This window comes from Podarcis raffonei, chromosome 4, assembly GCF_027172205.1.
Source record: "Podarcis raffonei isolate rPodRaf1 chromosome 4, rPodRaf1.pri, whole genome shotgun sequence".
NCBI lineage: Eukaryota > Metazoa > Chordata > Lepidosauria > Squamata > Lacertidae > Podarcis > Podarcis raffonei.
In genome coordinates, this window is record NC_070605.1 from 84,165,034 (window position 1) to 84,183,249 (window position 18,216).

Sequence of the window (18,216 nt, forward strand, 5' to 3'; positions counted from 1 at the left end):
ATTCACCTGTATCCAGGCCACTGTAGTGCATTTGAAGAGAAGACAAGAGTGGAGAATGTGATGCTCAGAAGGCTGATAATACAATACAGAATCATTTTTTGAATCCTCATCAACTTTCATTTAGAAAAAACAATATGTACTGGGTCCTGTACCAAAACAAAATAACAAAAGTCCTTGTCCCTAGGTTCACAATGATAAAGTAAGACAAAGGTAAGGACAGTTAGAGGGAAAGGGGGAAAACAGCAAACTAGCTGAGGAAGTAAGCAAAAGAAGAGTTTAATACAATCATTTACAAAGTTGTGGGGCAGAATTTTTAAAAACCAAATAGAACAGCAACACAAAAATGCAACGAATAAAAGACAGATTCCTTAAAGGGAGGCAGTGGTTTGGTGCTCATGATACAATAAGCCATATTACGGCTGTCCAGGACCGTAGAAACTTTTGAGCTTCTAGAGAGGAGCTTGGAGTTCCTCCTTCATCTTGTTGACTCCTATGCTGTGACTTATCATATCATATGAACTTGGGCTTAAGCTCTTTATCCACACTATCCATGAGTTGTAGTGATGGTTTGTTCTTGATGAGCGCTTTACCATAAGCCCAGGTGTGAACGGCATCTGAAATGGGGACTGGGAAGGGATGAACAAGGGACGCAGGTGGTGCTGTGGGTTAAACCACAGAGCCTAGGGCTTGCCGATCAGAAGGTTGGCGGTTCGAATCCCTGCAATGAGGTGAGCTCCCGTTGCTCGGTCCCAGCTCCTGCCCACCTAGCAGTTCAAAAGCACGTCAAAGTGCAAGTAAATAGGTACCACTCCAGTGGGAAGGTAAATGGCGTTTCCGTGCGCTGCTCTGGTTCGCCAGAAGCGGCTTAGTCATGCTGGCCACATGACCCGGAAGCTGTCTGCGCACAAACACCAGCTCCCTCGGCCTATAGAGCGAGATGAGCACACAACCCCAGAGTCGTCCGTGACTGGACCTAATGGTCAGGGGTCCCTTTACCTTTAAGGGATGAACAGGTGGAGGACAGCAGCAGCTCAGAAGTAGTGCTGAGAAGTTCTGGGAAGCGAAGAGGAGGCCAAGGTTTGCATGCTCAGTAATGGTTGGTGCTGGGAAGGGGTGAAAAGAAAGGAGGGAGGGAGAGGCCAGAAATGAGCAGCTCAGGAAGTCCCAGTGCAGGCTCATCATTTCTGAGAGAGGAGGAAGCTCTCATTGTGAGAGCAAGAGGATTTGCATCTCTCTGGTTTCCAGCCGGCCTGAAGTGCTCCATATGCAATATTTTAGGTGGTTTCAGAACTATGACACTCATTTCTCCCCACCTGTGGTTTGGGCCAAATTCTGCTTCCTTGACCCTGTAACTCAGTGGTTTTAAACCTGTGGATCCCCAGATGTTGTTGGACTACAACTCCCATGATCCCTGAGATCTGGCCTTGCTAGCTTGGGGTGATGGGAGTTGTAGTTCCTGATTTCATTAGTGCCAGGCCAGGAGTAAGGAACTTGTGGTCCTCCGGACATGGCTAAACTTGCAACTTCCATCACACTCAACTGTTGTTTAAGTTACAGAAAGGTAGCCGTGTTGGTCTGCCATAGTCAAAACAAAAAATTTTTTTCCTTCCAGTAGCACCTTAAAGACCAACTAAGTTAGTTCTTGGTATGAGCTTTCGTGTGCATGCACACTTCTTCAGATACGGTATCAGATATGGTATCTGAAGAAGTGTGCATGCACACGAAAGCTCATACCAAGAACTAACTTAGTTGGTCTTTAAGGTGCTACTGGAAGGGAAAAAATTTTTTTCAGATACGGTATCAGATATGGTATCTGAAGAAGTGTGCATGCACACGAAAGCTCATACCAAGAACTAACTTAGTTGGTCTTTAAGGTGCTACTGGAAGGAAAATTTTTTTTTGTTTTAACTGTTGTTTAGTCCTTTTGTCATGTCTGACTCTTCGTGACCCCATGGACCAGAGCACGCCAGGCACTCCTGTCTTCCACTGCCTCCCGCAGTTTGGTCAAACTCATGCTGGTAGCTTCGAGAACACTGTCCAACCATCTCATCCTCTGTCGTCCCCTTCTCCTTGTGCCCTCCATCTTTCCCAACATCAGGGTCTTTTCCAGGGGGTCTTCTCTTCTCATGAGTCTTGGAGCCTCAGCTTCACGATCTGTCCTTCCAGTGAGCACTCGGGGCTGATTTCCTTAAGAATGGAGAGGTTTGATCTTCTTGCAGTCCATGGGACTCTCAAGAGTCTCCTCCATCACCATAATTCAAAAGCATCAATTCTTCAGCAATCAGCCTTCTTTATGGTCCAGCTCTCACTTCCATACATCACTACTGGGAAAACCATAGCTTGGTCAATAGGCAGAGCCCAGCAGCATATGAGGAGGACAGGGAGCACTGCTTCCCCTTCACTCTACTAAGATTGCTGTCCTAAGCACACCTACTAGGGAAGAAACCCCACTGTGCTCAGTCCCACTTTTGAGTAAACCTTTACAGGATTGTGCTGTAAACCCTGTATCTTTTCCTTTGCCACAAAGCAGCATTCCACTCAGCAAGCCTTTTAACCCTAATTGCAAAGGAGGAGACAAAAGGTATTGCTCCTAAGAACCAATTTCTTCTCACTGTCAGGGTTCTTTGCTCTACTGCCAATTCTGTCGCTTCGAATTTGCGCCTTTGCCTTCCCACTTATCTGTCTACCAGGCTGGTGCATGAGGGAAGCTACCACCCCAAAAGTAAGAGTGATTTCATTTGATCCCACAGGCAATACTGTCAGCACTTAACTTCACAATGGTTTCTAAAGACTTCATCTATGAGGTAGACATTAAACTCAAGAAGACAACATTTTAAGCTCTTAATAAGGTCATTGTCAGAACAGTCCTGGGGGGGGGGGAGGAAGAGCCTGTGGCAGAGGAACTACTACTTCCTACTAGACTCACATCCTACACCGGTGGTGCTGGATAGAGGGGGCTTCAGCTCCCCCAATACTGAGGGGGCCATTCCCCCACCGCCGGGGGCCCTCCATGCGCCCTGGCCTCTACCCGGCAGCCCAGGAGCCATACGGGGGCTGGGGCTGGGACAAGCAAGCGTGGAGATCATCCTCTGCATGTCCTGCCCCCACTGGGCAGCATTACATAACCACACCCCCTCAATGTGGGGGGCAAGTCGGCACCCCTGTCCTACACAGAGTGGCAGTTGCCCCTTTCCTCTCCAGTAGACTTAAAACTTTCTCCCTCCCATTCGTTTTCAACAGTGGGAGAGTGTTGGTGATGGAGCTTTTTGTCTTTAGTGGTGGACCTCATTCTCTGACCTCAGAGACGGACTCCACAAAAGCCAACAGCCCCTCAGTGCCCTTTCTACATGCTAATATTGGCTACATAGCTGTGTCTCTAAACCTACACTGTGCAAAGCAAAAAAGAAATGAAACAGCTCCCATTGAAGCTTTCTTTCCTGCCTCTCTGCTTGCAGAAAATAAAATCTTCCCTGGTACAGTAGGCTGGTTTCTATGCTCATTCGCTCACCTATCCCTCCCTTTCCACCACAGAGACATGCAAAAGGCATTATCAGAGTTCAGGACAAATTCCAGCCAGGCCAAAACACTCAGATAAGTTGTGAAGCCAGGCTGCTGAGGGTTGTGGCCTGAGGAGAGAGGCTGTGGGACAAGGGAGGGAGTGTAGCCTGTGGAGAGACAAAATGGTCAGAGAGAAAGGCCTGGAGGGCCATAAGTGACCCCCAAGCCTGAGATTCCCTGGCCAGGTATATCACCGTCATGGCTTTATATTGACATTTCTTTAAGACAGCCAGTCTTCTTGTTTCTGTTTGTCCCACCATGGACCATGTGGTATGTGAGAAATGGACACAAGGGCCTTCGGTCAGTGCAGAGGTGCCAATTTGTGAGGACAATTGGGGGGGGGGAATGGCATGCACATGACATTGCTGTCCTGGCATCATGTGCATCCAGGGCTGAGCCATACACGGCGGTCACGTGTCGCCAGCAGTGGCCCTTTCACTACCTCCTGGCACCATCATTGGCAGAAGGCTGCTGCAGCCTTCCTTCCCCTCTGCTTTGCTTTTTGGACATTGGGCAGCTGGCCATCACTCCAAAAAATATTCAGGGGGGCGAAAGTTCTTGGGTTCCAGAAGCTGGTGCCTCTGTGGTAGGGCATCTTGCATGTAGGACAGATCCCAGTTTCAATCCGTGGTACCTCTAGGTTGGCCTGGGCCTGGAGGACACCTGAAAGTCAGTGTAGGCCATACTGAGGTACATAGACCAATGATCTGACTTGGTATAAGGCAACTTCCTAGCTTCCAATGCAATACTAAAAGTCATAATTATTTGCTGTAGTTCTTTCTCTTTCCTCTCCTTACTTGGCTCTTTTCCTCTTAATCATGACTTTTCAACATATAATTAGAATTATTTATACATATAATTAGAATTATATACTGGCAATGGTTGCAACCAGAAATAGGTGCTTTGTTTTTCAGTGATCAAGAGTGGAAAGGAAGGATGAAGCATTGCTACAAATATATTTGTTCCTCCTATAAGCTAGTCTTTTTTGCCGCTCACTTCCTAGTAAGTAGAGCTATAACGCTTGCTATATGGAATCTTGTTTTGTAGGATGGAAGAAGGAGAAGGACTACAGCAAACACAAATAGTGGTATGTAATTCTTTATTTTATTGATTTTTTTTCTTCTTTCATCCCTCTTATTTTTTTTCTTTAGCCTCATAACAGTGTGTTGAATACGGTCATTATTCATGATTTTACTTCCACAAAACTAAATACACAGAAATGTTATCACAAATGACATCTGAAATGGGGCTAAATTCCAAAACAAAACGGGAAGGAAAAATCTATATACACTTTCATTTTTCTGTACAACATTTGACACTGCTCCATGTGGATTTTATGTTGTTCCAGATATGTGTGTGTACATATATATATATATATCTGTGTGAGTGTGTGTGACCTCCAGCGATCCAATAGTAAATATTATAAATAAATACAGAAACATTTCCCATAGACTTTTAAAATGCATAATCTTAATAGGTTCTTAACCAATAATCCACTGTGACTCTTTTCCGAAACATTTTCACTGAAATTTGTACTGTAAGTAGCAAGTTATTCATAAAGTACTGAGTAGCATTCGCTCCCCCCAATTTGTGCACATAACCCTAGCGATAGGGTCTCTGGTTTCGGTGGCAGTATTACGTTGTAATTTCCTTAAATAAATTTACAGAATATTTGCAAAAACCTCACTCTTTTATTGCCGGGGGTGGGGGGGCACGTGACTTCTGTTTTCCTTTGTTAATACCACCTATTGTCTGGTAACTGTAAAGCATTGAAGCATTTGTGGGAAATGCCAGCCAGCCAGCTGCACGCTGCTACTTGCTTTTGACTTGTGGTTCTGAACAGGCAGCCCAATTCATGAAAAAACAACAACATGAAAATGTCAGGCAGGGACCCAGAGTCTTAAGTTCAAATCTCGGTTTCTGAAATCTAAGAGTACCGCTATCATAATCACATGCTTTGTTGAGGCTCTGCTTTATGAAAACAAATATAAAATAAATAGTGGATAGTGTTGAACTGTGACCAGGGAAACTGGGGTTTGAATATGCACTCAGCCAATAAGCTCACTGGGTGACCTTGGGCCAATCACCATCCCTTAGCCTAACCTACCTCACAAGGATGTTGTGAGGATGAGATGGGGAGGAGGAGAACCATGTACCCTACCTTGAGCTCCTTGGAAGATAAAGGTAGTATATAAATGTCATAAATAAAATAGTAGCAGGTTTTTCTAATATCTGGCTGTTGGGTATAAAAGGGCATTGTTTCTATTTCTAACTGTTTAAAGGTAGAGGGACCCCTGACCATTAGGTCCAGTCGTGACCGACTCTGGGGTCATGTGGCCAGCATGACTAAGTTGCTTCTGGCGAACCAGAGCAGCGCACGGAAATGCTGTTTACCTTCCCACCGGAGCGGTACCTATTTATCTACTTGCACTTTGACGTGCTTTTGAACTGCTAGGCTGGCAGGAGCTGAGACCGATCAACGGGAGCTCACCCCGTCGCAGGAATTTGAACCGCCGACCTTCTGATCAGCAAGTCCTAGGCTCTGTGGTTTAACCCACAGCACCACCCCTGTCCCTTTCTAACTCTTTGGGACACAGCAAATCCATCAAGGTCTTGCTAGTAGTGTTAATGTATTTTATATCTGGTGTTTTCTCTGCTGTGGTGAATTTTTGGTTCCCCGCCCCCCCCCCCCTTGACATACTGCACTGAAAGCTCCACATACCAAAAATGATGTATTAAAGGTACTGTGTGAAGGCTTACTTTTCTATTAATTTAAGTGAGTTCATTTTTCCCCGTACTAAAACATTTGCCACTTCATTAGTTGCAATCATCATTCCACAGAACATTTTTCTGGCTCCCTTGGAGGCCTTCCTTGAGTATTCTGAAGTATTCCTGCCATTAGGCCTGGCAACCTTTGCCCCAAATTTATTTTAATAACATAATCATTCTGCAGGATAAGTAATGCATTTGATTATAGTTGGCTAATTAAGGCGTAATACTTTTACAGCCATATTTCTTTCCAGTAGAATTAAGGAATGAGTTAATTACTTTTGTTCTCCATTTATTTCATTACAATACACACACACACACACCGATCATTTTACTATGTAGAGAAGTATAGTCTTGAAAAATGCATATACCTATGCTTGCTAAGGAGTCGAGGCAAATAAAACAACACATTGCTTTTTAAAAATAATAATCTTAGCAGAATTATATCAAGGTGAATCCCACTAATTTTGACATTTGCTAAGAGTGAAACCATAGACCAGCAGTCCTTGCTGGTGGTCATTTCTGCAAATTAAAAACAACAGCAACAATTTTATTATCTGCTTTAAGGTTCTTTTGGACTGATTTTTAAAAACCCTTGGAAGTTGAACAGAAATGAAAATTCTGTTTTAAAATGTCACATGTATGAGTCTCTTAATGAAAAGCAACTGAAGCCAAGCGCTTTCTGAAACTATCAACAATTTTATACTTTTGATAATCAGTGCACAGGAATGATTTAACCCAAAGGGTTTATCAGTGCTTAAAAGGCTGACCTTTAAAATCTGTTGTTTCCACGGGAGCTGACCATGTTTAGTGCCTACTGACTCTAAGCGGAGCTGCAGATGTTTACCCCTTTTCGAAAATAAGGCTATTGCAGTTATTTTTATTTCTCAGCAGAATTTCTGCTCAAGCAACCAAAGTTCCAGTGGCAGATGGTGGTTTCAACCTTGCACACACTGAATACGTATTCAAGGATATGAACAGTGTTTCTATGGTAATGGGAGGCTCAACATCTCAATGTGTATTATGTTCAAATTTCCTATAAATACATGCTGCATTTATTAAAACTGGATCTATAATCTCACAATGTTTTTAATGCAAATCATTCATGCCTTCTGCCCTCTATGTCGAAAGAGAAGCTCTGCTTTTTCCTTGTATGCGTTTGTGGGGTGTAGTGATATTGGCTGTGTTGGCCTCTGACAATTAACTGCTAAGAATGAACTAGATGGCAATGCAGTGGACATTCTGGTGCTAGGAGAGCTGTCTTTCAGCGGGGAAAGGCAGCTACTCGCCACTGCCACCGGCAGAACCTGACTGTGCTCTACTAAGGATGTGTTGTGCAAATATGCATTATCTTCTGTTTCTGATGCAAAACACACATATGCCTGGTTGCAGATGAATTCCAGTCAGGCAGCAGCTTTGAGAATATACAACTTCAGGAGAAAAGCAGAGAGTGGAGGCTTATGCAGGATTCAAATCTGCCTTATATTGCTATCTTTGCTTTTGAATGAAGAATACAATATGGAATAAAAGCAGCCATGGATAATATGCATGCAATGTGTGACGGTTCTGCATGGAATGAACTCTGTATCTGCTCCTGCAGATAGGGGTCCTGAACATGCATTACCAGCATGTGGGAGGGCACAGGAATCCAAGAAAATAAAGGGGTGGATTTTAGATGTTCCTATTTGCTATCATTATAACAAGATGAAAGAAATGCCCCTAAAAAGCAGAAATAACTGGGGACCTATATGGGTGCTGTTCACGTACAAAAATGTTGCACAACTTCACAATTTAATGCAATTTTGTCCTTTGCTTGGGCCAGATTTTCCCCAATCCAGCCTAGTTCTTGGATTGGGAGCAAAGGTACACATGCCTCTACACTGTCCTGTCTGTACACGAGGGACTGAGTGCCTGAATACCTTCTAGGAATGTAGGATTCAACACACATAAGCACTGATTTCATCATTTAATTATGAAACCAACTACAGTTTTCTCCTATGTGTGTTGCTGGACAATCCAGTGTTTGAAATTCCCACGGTTCTAGGTTCATTTTGCGACAGGGAATTTCATTAGTGTGAGCAGTTTCTGAGCTCTGGGTGCAGTACTGCGTCTAAGATTTCAGGTTAAAACTTCAGACTGGAAGAAAAGGATGATTAAGGTGCCATTTAGCTCCTGACTTTCATATCTCAGCTTGTAGCATTGGGACAATCCATGTTGACAGATGGGGACAGCCCACCATACAGACAGGAAGGAGCTGCACTCACTTGCTGCCATTAATGAACTGGGCTGGGTCAGAGGATAAAGGTCCCGTCCCATCCCGTCCCTTCTAGACTGTCCTTGCATGTATACTAAATTAGTAAATTTACACAACCATATATAAGACTTGAGTACTCATCACTTGAATACTCAACATGAACAGGGGATTGTGTGAACCCAGTCAAAAAGCATGAGTTTACAGTAATTTGAAAGCTCTGTCTGTGGTGGTTGATCTATGATGGTTCAAGGATTTTAACAAACCTGCATAGCTTCCAGGAATTTGATGGAGAGGGGAAGGGAGAGGGGGAATAGTTGACTTTTGCTTTGCTTCATTTAAAATCTTGGTTAAGCACGATCCTACCTTCTGTAACAATTTTGGTTTTTCCTTATTTTTGATCTTTAAACTTGTATATAATAAAAAGTACTGGTGTATTACATAGCATTGATAGCACACGTCAGATGCATCATCAGTTTTCCAGTGTATGTATCTTTTTGAATATACTGCCTTGCCGTTCCCCATTTTGAAGGTGCTACTTTTTCGGCCAAGTTCACAACACCACAACTTGTGTCCCACCATGAGAATGCAGTCTACCAGCCATGTGCTGTAGGGCTAATTGAGACCTCAGCAAGCCTGCTATGCTGCTTGCCTGGAACTGCAAAGGGGGGGGCATTCTCAAGCACTTGGTAGTGTATGAGGGGTGGTCTGAATGGTAGGCCATACTATCTACAAGCTTGTTTCTGACCTAAGTGAAAGACATTGGAAGGTTCCAGGCTCTGGAAGGAACTAGAATGCTAATTTATATGAGGTTGAAGATGACTGAAGGATTGTTTTTCTGGAGGACTGAGAACCCATGCTGTCTGTGAGGTTTGCGGGGGTGTTTTTTCTTTCTTTCTTGTTTACAACAATATTTGAGGGTTATCTGAAGAGTCAGGGATACTCTCAGCTTCTCCATTGTGAACAGAGATTATTTTGGGATTTGTGAATGCATAAATGGTGTAGAGAACTGGACCATCTCTAAGTATCCACACTTCCCAAGAGTAAAGCAGAAGAACTATTGGGAAACATGTAGCAGTGTAGATGTAACATATGGTTACTAAATCATGAAAAGGTGAAAGGTACCCCTGCCCGTACAGGCCAGTCATGTCCGACTCTAGGGTTGTGCGCCCATCTCACTTAAGAGGCCGGGGGCCAGCGCTGTCCGGAGACACTTCCGGGTCACGTGGCCAGCGTGACGAAGCTGCTCTGGCGAGCCAGCACCAGCGCAGCACACGGAAACGCCATTTACCTTCCCGCTATAAAGTGGTACCTATTTATCTACTTGCACTTAGGGGTGCTTTCGAACTGCTAGGTGGGCAGGAGCTGGGACCGAAAGACGGGAGCTCACCTCGCCGCGGGGATTCGAACCGCTGACCATGCGATCGGCAAGCCCTAGGTGCTGAGGTTTTACCCACAGCGCCACCCGCGTCCCTACTAACTCATACAGTAACATTATTACAAGTTCAGGCCAAAATATGGACAGTAGATTGATAGACAGGACAAGTATAAGCTGCACAAAATGTCACAGCGTATCCTCCCAGGAGTGTAGGAGAATTCCACCCACCTGTCTTGTAGTACTACATGTGAAATCGATTCCAGAATTTAGTTTTTCTTGATGAGTGATATTTTGAATTGTTTACAGCAAGGAAAAAGAAGCTTTTTTGCTCCATATTCTAGATCCGTATTAGGATTTGCCTCACAGGCCAAATCTGGCCTGTGGGCAAGTCTGCCCACCAGTCAATCACCTGACATTAAAGGTAAAGGGACTCCTGACCATTAGGTCCAGTCATGGCCAACTCTGGGGTTGCGGCGCTCATCTCGCTTTATTGGCCGAGGGAGCCAGTGTACAGCTTCCGGGTCATGTGGCCAGCATGACTAAGTCACTTCTGGCGAACCAGAGCAGCGCACGGAAATGCCGTTTACCTTCCCACCAGAGCGGTACCTATTTATCTACTTGCACTTTGACGTGCTTTTGAACTGCTAGGTTGGCAGGAGCAGGGACCGAGCAACGGGAGCTCACTCCATTGCGGGGATTCGAACCGCTGACCACCTGATCGGCAAGTCCTAGGCTCTGTGGTTTAACCCACAGCGCCACCCGCATCCCTCACCTGACATTACAAGGGCGTTAAGTGATTTAGTGCTTTGGAGTCCTGAAGTTGGGGATCTGCTAAAATAGGTGGAGGGGGAATTTGTTTCAGTGCAAACCTGGTTCACCAGGGAGCACAATTTCTTTTCGTCATCTCCATGGATTGTTAACCACCTTGACTGCAGTAATGTAGAAAAGTAGTACACGACTTTAAAAGGACATGATGATGTTTGAGATTCAAGCAGACCAATTCACACTCCTATACCTCCAACTTTCTGCTTTTCTTTTCCAACCAATGTTTAATATTCTTGATGACCGTGGGCAATGCTTGGTCTATTTTTTTTCTCCTTTATTATTATTTTTTAATAATGTGTTTGTGTTTTTCTTTTTTCTTGTCTAAAATGAAACATTATGCACTTCAGGTCACTGGCTTAAGCCACATTTTAATCCTCATTTTTGGAACCTGACCTACTTTGCTGCAATTCATCTCGCAGCATCTAGACTGGTATGTGTCATAGTGAGAGTGCAGTTACTGTGAGAAAGGATTTGGGTGACACTCTTTGGTAGTGGGGATGAAGCAATTTATGCTGCAACACCTCTCCACACCTTTTCACAGAGTCTGTCTCAAAGGACTGTCTGCCTTTGTATTACCAGTTCTATCAGCTGTCATTTTTAAAATGGTGAAATGTTGTTTATTTGTTTAAATGATGTTCAGGGTTTTACGTCTTTCTCTCTCTAAAGCTATTAAATACTTGCTTTCCATCTACTGAGTGGGGAGGAAAGCAAGAGGCAGAATATGTTTTCTTGTGGAAGCAGAAGGAAATAGCTACATGATTTGAATAAACACAAGCATTTCCAATGACAGCATTTCAACATATGCATATTTCATGAATATATACATAGTGAATCATATTTCATTCTAATATGAAGTTTTGGTTTTTATCCAGCATGTTTTGTAAAAATTTCTGAAGGAAGCAATTCAATTTGTATGTGAGCCAATTGTAGATAGGTTTTCCTCCCTAAGCTGAGTTTTGAGTATTAAAACATTGAATATTCATTCCGTGGTGGGGTGGGGATTACCTCTAAATCAAATGAAGTCAGGAAATTCACTCGCCGTTTCTAGTTACAGGTAGGTAGCTGTGTTGGTCTGCCATAGTTGGAAAAAAAATTCCTTCCGGTAGCACCTTGGAGACCAACTAAGTTTGTTACTGGTACGAGCTTTTGTGTACATGCACACTTCTTCAGATACCCGATATTTCTGACACTCTGCTTGTTTTCAGTGTTGAGTGCAGAGGAGGACTCGAGTCTTCTGTCACTGCTCCATCAGTCCACTCTCTTTCCTGCATGAAATTCCTTGCCACTTATTGCTACCAGGCTTGTCCTCAAAATATGAATCTGAAGTAAACATTTCCAGGGTGGTTTACTAAAAAACAAAAGCAAAACAGAAATGACAACCCAGTTACAGAATCACAATAAATAACAAAAGGAGCAGCTAAAACAATGGCAATTAAAACTGTTCCCGTTGTGGCTTAAAAGCCTGGAGAAATAAATAAATAAACTGGCAGTGCAACTGAGGAGACTTGCTCTCGATTCACCACCTGCCTCACTTGAAATTATTGGGACACATGAAGGAGGGTCTCTGAGGATGACCTTAATGTACAGGCAGGTTTGTGTTGGATTTGATGGTCCTCCTGTTGGAATAGAATCATATATCGCGTATAGTGACACCGCGACAGCAGATACAGTCGGATTTGGCTACGTGCTTGCATCACTGGGGCCAAGTAAACCTGATATAGAACGAGGGCAATTTGCAGGTCACACCAGTCCTGGGAAAATTGTTGAAAGGAGGGCAATGCTTAATTGCTGACAAAAACGATTGGAAAATTTGCCCCCATTGCCACCAGCCCTAATGAAACTGAGGAATGCATTACAGAAAAGGTGTAGATTGTTGTTATTGTTGGGAACAAACTACGTGGCAAATTTCCCATGGAGGTTGAACTACCCGGTACCTTTCTCCAGCAGACACTAAAATGAATTACTATGTATTTTTTTCTCTTGTTTGGATCCTAGTGGGCCGAGATGCTGTGTCTCTGCGGGTATCATTCTTGCAGTTGGGGAATAGCTAAGCACGCTCCAACTGACATGTTGTTGTGCTGTTTTGCCAGATCCCATAGTTAGCTTCTGAGTGTACTCTTTGCATAGCACATTTTGATGTCAACCCTCAATGCGTGTCACCCTTGCGGAGAGTCTGACAACACAAACGATGTGAGCTGTTCACATTTTGAGCCAAATAGCCTTTCCTTATTAATTCTGGAAGAAAATAAATGAAAATCAAGTTAGAGGGGAGAGAATTGGATTAACTCTAACTCTGCTTGACAGACCATTTCTTTTGTTTTCCATCTGCAGTCTCCCCCTCCCTCCCCCACGCAAAACAGAGGCACTGTTCCCATCAAAAACTCTCATTTGTTGATAGGATTAGGATGTCCAGTCAACTGTTCACTCAATAAATTGATAAGGAATTGTCTAATGAAATTATAGGAATTTTCAGACCCTAGGAAATCATGAATTATTTGAGCTTCATGCTTAGGAAACTTGGTTCAATCAGTGCTTATTGCCTTTGACTATACACAGGGTTATTACCTTGCCTGAAATAATTTTGAATGTTTCATTATAGAATGAATCATCTTAAAATAATTGGAGTTCTTTCAGTTGTATCTGATGAAGAAGACCTAAATTCACCAAGGTTCATGCCACAATAAATTCATTAGGTGCCGAATGACTCTCTTGTTTTCATTTCAGAAAAGATTGTTTAGCCTCAATAGTTTAGATGTTGCAAATTAGACGTGTTTTCATTTAGCCCTCTTTATTAATGTTGTTTAATTTATACTGAACATATGAAACAGATTTGTAAAGGGTCAGGCCACTGCTCCATCTCATCCTGTGTTGATCTACCCTGATTGGCAGTAGCTTTCCAAGGTCTCAGACAGAAGTCTTTCCCCAGACTTTTAACAGGGGATACCTGGGGTTGTATATAACGGACGCGGGTGGCACTGTGGGTTAAACCACAGAGCCTAGGACTTATTGATCAGAAGGTCGGTGGTTCGAATCCCCGCGATGGAGTGAGCTCCCGTTGCTCGGTCCCTGCTCCTGCCAACCTAGCAGTTCGAAAGCACGTCAAAGTGCAAGTAGATAAATAGGTACCGCTCTGGCGGGAAGGTAAACGGCATTTCCGTGAGCTCCTCTGGTTCGCCAGAAGCGGCTTAGTCGTGCTGGCCACATGACCTGGAAGCTGTACGCTGGCTCCCTCGGCCAATAAAGCGAGATGAGCGCCGCAACCCCAGAGTCGGTCACAACTGGACCTAATGGTCAGGGGTCCCTTTACCTTTACCTGGGATTGAACTTTCCCTAAACAAAGTCTGTAAGGAGTGTGCTCTATTCATTGGTAAAGGCCATCCCCAGAACACTAATGGAAGCTTATCAGACCTGAGCTGCAAGTCATGGCATCATGCGAGCATCTGAACCCAAAATACCAGCAGCAACAGTTATTACTGAAGAAGGAAGTGCTCCTAGATTGTCATGCTGAGCAGCATCCTTAAGGGATGTTAGCTTCTAGACGAAACTTCCCCAACCTGTTGCCCTTCAGATGTTTTGGACTGTGTCTCTCAGCTGGGACTGATGGGAATTTTAGTCCAAAACATATTGAGGGCAACAGGATTGGGGGTAGCCTTCTGTCTGCACAGTGCACAAACCACTCCAGTCAACTTACAGCAGGGGTGCCCAAACTTTTTTCAAAGAGGGCCAGATTTGATGAAGTGAACATTTTTAGGATTGAAGTCATTGAGCTTTTTAAAGGATTTAACCCCAGGACATATACTGCCACAGGGGCTGGATTAGATCGACCGGCGGGCCGGATTAGCCCCCGAAACAGACTTTGGACATGCCTGACTTACAGGTACCCTCTGCTGCAAAGTTGATGGGGGCCATAATTGAGTGTTAAAGTTCATGTTGTGTACTGATTTCCTAGATTCAGTCCTCAGGGCCTATAGCTTTTGCTATGCTTAGACAGCAGTGCTAACATATACTTCCCAGGATCTTGGAGAGCTGTTGCCACTCAAAGTAGGCAACACTATGGGGGGGGGTAGATGGACCAAATATCTGACTCGGTAAAAGGCAGCTTCATACATTCGTAAACTTAGGTGGAAGGTCTTGATTGTATTGCTGTATGGGCCAGAGGCAGAAAACTTTACAAAGCAGAGCAATGCCTATTCCACCTGTTTTCTGTTCCACCTTCCATGCTATGAGCCTGTCCTGATCTGATCCAGGATTCCATCTCCAGATTTGAGAAATGCTCAATTCATTTGTATGGCTAAAGTGACAGTCTGGAGATAGATGGAGTCTTGATAAGTGTTGTCTACTTGAATTAACCTGTAGACCTCAATTATCTAATGCAGCAGATAATTGGCTGCTGAGGCGTACAGCAAACCATTTTGTCAATGGCTCATTAATACAGGCATATTTAAAATATGAATTTTTATGAAGGGTTTTATCTGCCCGCTATGAATTGCCAACTCATGTATGTTGTTTACCAGTGATCAGGTTCCTAGACTTTTGTACTCCTTCCTTTTTTTTTTCACATGTCAGAATTGTGAACCAAGGTGACAGGAAAATAGATAAAATATATAGGCAGGGACACTCCAAGGACCTTATCGCTCACACAAGAGGAATGACTGCCACTTCAGCACATGAAATTCAAGTATATCCACTGAAAACTTAGAAGCATGTCAACACCAGTCATGTTTGAATATGCATAGCATTTAGGACCAGCAGATTACAGCTGTTGTGCATAATAGCCCTCATTTTATCTATAGCAATGTATGCAAAAAAAGCATTAAACAGGGATAGAACCACCCAATGGAAGTGAAAACTTGCAGTCTGATTCAGAGCCAGCCCTAACATTAGACAGAGCAAGACAGTCACCTCATGTGGCAGATGCTGAGGGTTGTGGGGAATGCTACAAGACAAGGGTGCTCCACACAGCCTGCCCTGTGCCTTCTGAGCTAACCTGCCATCCTCAGGTGTGGTGGAAGACACTGTCCTGTTGCCAGGGTTGAGGTGTTTCAGCTGCTGGTATTCCAGTCATTTTCTGTACATGGACGCAGGAGAAAGTACTACCCTACACCTCAGGCAGCAAAATGCATTGCACTGGCCCTGATCTGAATCACTGCATGGGCATTGAGGTCAATGGGATTTATAAGGTCTGATACCACATTGTGGGCTTCCTTCAAGGTGTTGTCGTCCTCATTGCACAGGCAACAGAGTGTGATTCGTGCATTCCTACATTTTTTAATGTTAAGAGGCACTTCTTCAGTTAAGAAATAGGAGATGGGTCTAGTGTCTTTGGTTAGAGGCGGGTCATCTGACAGGTTCTGGACCTTGGCAAGTCCCTAAACATGACAACCTTTGATGCCATTCCCACATAGCCTCTTAACCGATTATTTATTTTGTACTCTCCGAAACAGAGATAGGAAGCTTGTGGTCTTCCAAATGGACGCTCACTCTCATCAGCCCCTCAGCCAGCATCAGCAGTAGTTAGGGAAGATGGGAGATGTAGTCCAACCAGCTCTGGAGAACTATGGGTTCCACACCCCTGCCCAACACAACTTTTGTTGTAAACATTCATAGAACCAAGCCAATTTCCTGCAGCCTTACAAATTTATGATATTAATGCACAGACAGTCATTTTCAGTATGTGAAATACTCAGTAATAATTATGAAGAATGTTGTTTCTGTTATTGTTTTGAGTCTGTCCCTTTGGAAGTAGGCATTCCAGAGTTTTTAGGGTTTATTCAAATAGGAGCAGTTTCTTGCAAAGACATCGGGTAACATGGTGACTCGAGACCAGTGTGGTGCAGTGGATAGTATGCTGAGGTTGATTTTGATAGGCTTGGTGGGTGCAGGTCTCTGTTCGGCTATTACATTTACTGACTAACCACTCAACCTCCCTCACGAGGTCTTCTGAGAGCAGATGATTCACAAAATTAGACTTGTAAATTGCTCTGCACGTTCAAAGGTGCTGTAGAAATGAAAAGCAATGACTTTGTGGGAAAGTGCATGCACAAGTAAAGGAAATCAAAGTGAAGTAAAGATGCAAGCCCCATAAGCAAAATCACGGTAATTCTCTAGAGTTAAGCAGGGTTCTCCTTCAACCTTTGCTTTCACAGTAGAATTCAAGCTCAGCACAATATGGCTACTTCTTCTGATCCCAACAAACAGCTTGTCCAAAGCTGTCATCGTTTCTACTAAGGCCCTACATTTTGGTTTTGCTTGCCCTCTTAATTAACTTTTATTGCTTCCATTAATCAATGCATTCCACTGTGAACAGTCAACCCTACAGGAAGAAGGTGGTGATTACATGGCGAGACTGGCTTAGATACAATGTTTAAAAGCAACTTATGGCACAGCTGCGTTAGGGTGTTATTGAACTGAATTGGCAAGACAGGAATGCAACTAATATAGACTGCAACTAACAAAGTTGAAAAGATGTTAGTTGCAGTCTATGTTAGATGCATCACTACCTTGTTAAATCTGCCATTTTTAACCTTCTGATACTACTTGCCATATCGAGACTCTCTATATCAGAAATGGGGAACCTCAGGCATGTGTGCATGTAGAAACTAGCCTACTTTGTCCTGCCAGGGGCATATTGCCACCGGAGTGTTGCCCAGAAGGGAATGTGTCTCAGGTTAAAAATGGTACTTCACTCCTGCTTTACAGTGGTACCTTGGGTTAAGAACTTAATTCAATCTGGAGGTCCGTTCTTAACCTGAAACTGTTCTTAACCTGAAGCACTACTTTAGCTAATGGGGCCTCCTGCTGCTGCTGAGCCGATGGAGCACAATTTCTGTTCTCATCCAGAAGCAAAGTTCTTAACCCGAGGTAGTATTTCTGGGTTAGCGGAGTCTGTAACCTGAAGCGTCTGTAACCTGAAGCATCTGTAACCCAAGGTAGCAAAGTATATCATGATTGGGGAACCTGCAGCCATCAGTCTAACTTTGCAGAGGTGGCAAAGAGAAGAAAACATGAGGTGGAGGGAGGCAAAGGGAGTTCTGGCTCTGCCCACCACTGACTTCTGCCCCATTCTGCTAGACTGGTGACTGGGGGTGGCCACCGAGACCATATAACACCAGTCCTGAAATACCTACATTGGTTCCCTGCACGTTTCTGAGCACAATTCAAAGTGTTGAATTTCAAGCCCTAAATGGCCACGGCCCAGTATACCTGAAGGAGTGTCTCTACCCCCATCGTTCAGCCTAGACACTGAGATCCAGCACCAAGGGCCTTCTGACGGTTCCCTCACTACGATAAGCGAGGTTACAGGGAACCAGGCAGAGGGCCTTCTTGGTAGTGGCACCCACCCTGTGGAATGCCCTCCCATCAGATGTCAAGGAAATAAACAACTACCCGACTTTTAGAAGACATCTGAAGGCAGCCCTGTTTAGGGAAGTTTTTA

General features: G+C 43.9%; 1 protein-coding gene across 2 annotated transcripts in view; it reads left to right on the forward strand.

Annotated features, from left to right (window-relative positions):
- Positions 1 to 18,216, forward strand: part of FGF14 (fibroblast growth factor 14) — a 305,502-nt gene that overhangs the window by 172,136 nt on the left and 115,150 nt on the right. Inside the window, exon 2 of one of the 2 annotated variants that reach the window (XM_053384457.1) lies at positions 4,606 to 4,645. The exons of the other annotated variant lie outside the window; for it this stretch is intronic. The gene's annotated coding sequence lies outside the window, so the exon portion shown is untranslated. The remainder of the gene's footprint in view (positions 1 to 4,605; positions 4,646 to 18,216) is intronic. 2 annotated transcript variants of the gene reach the window in all.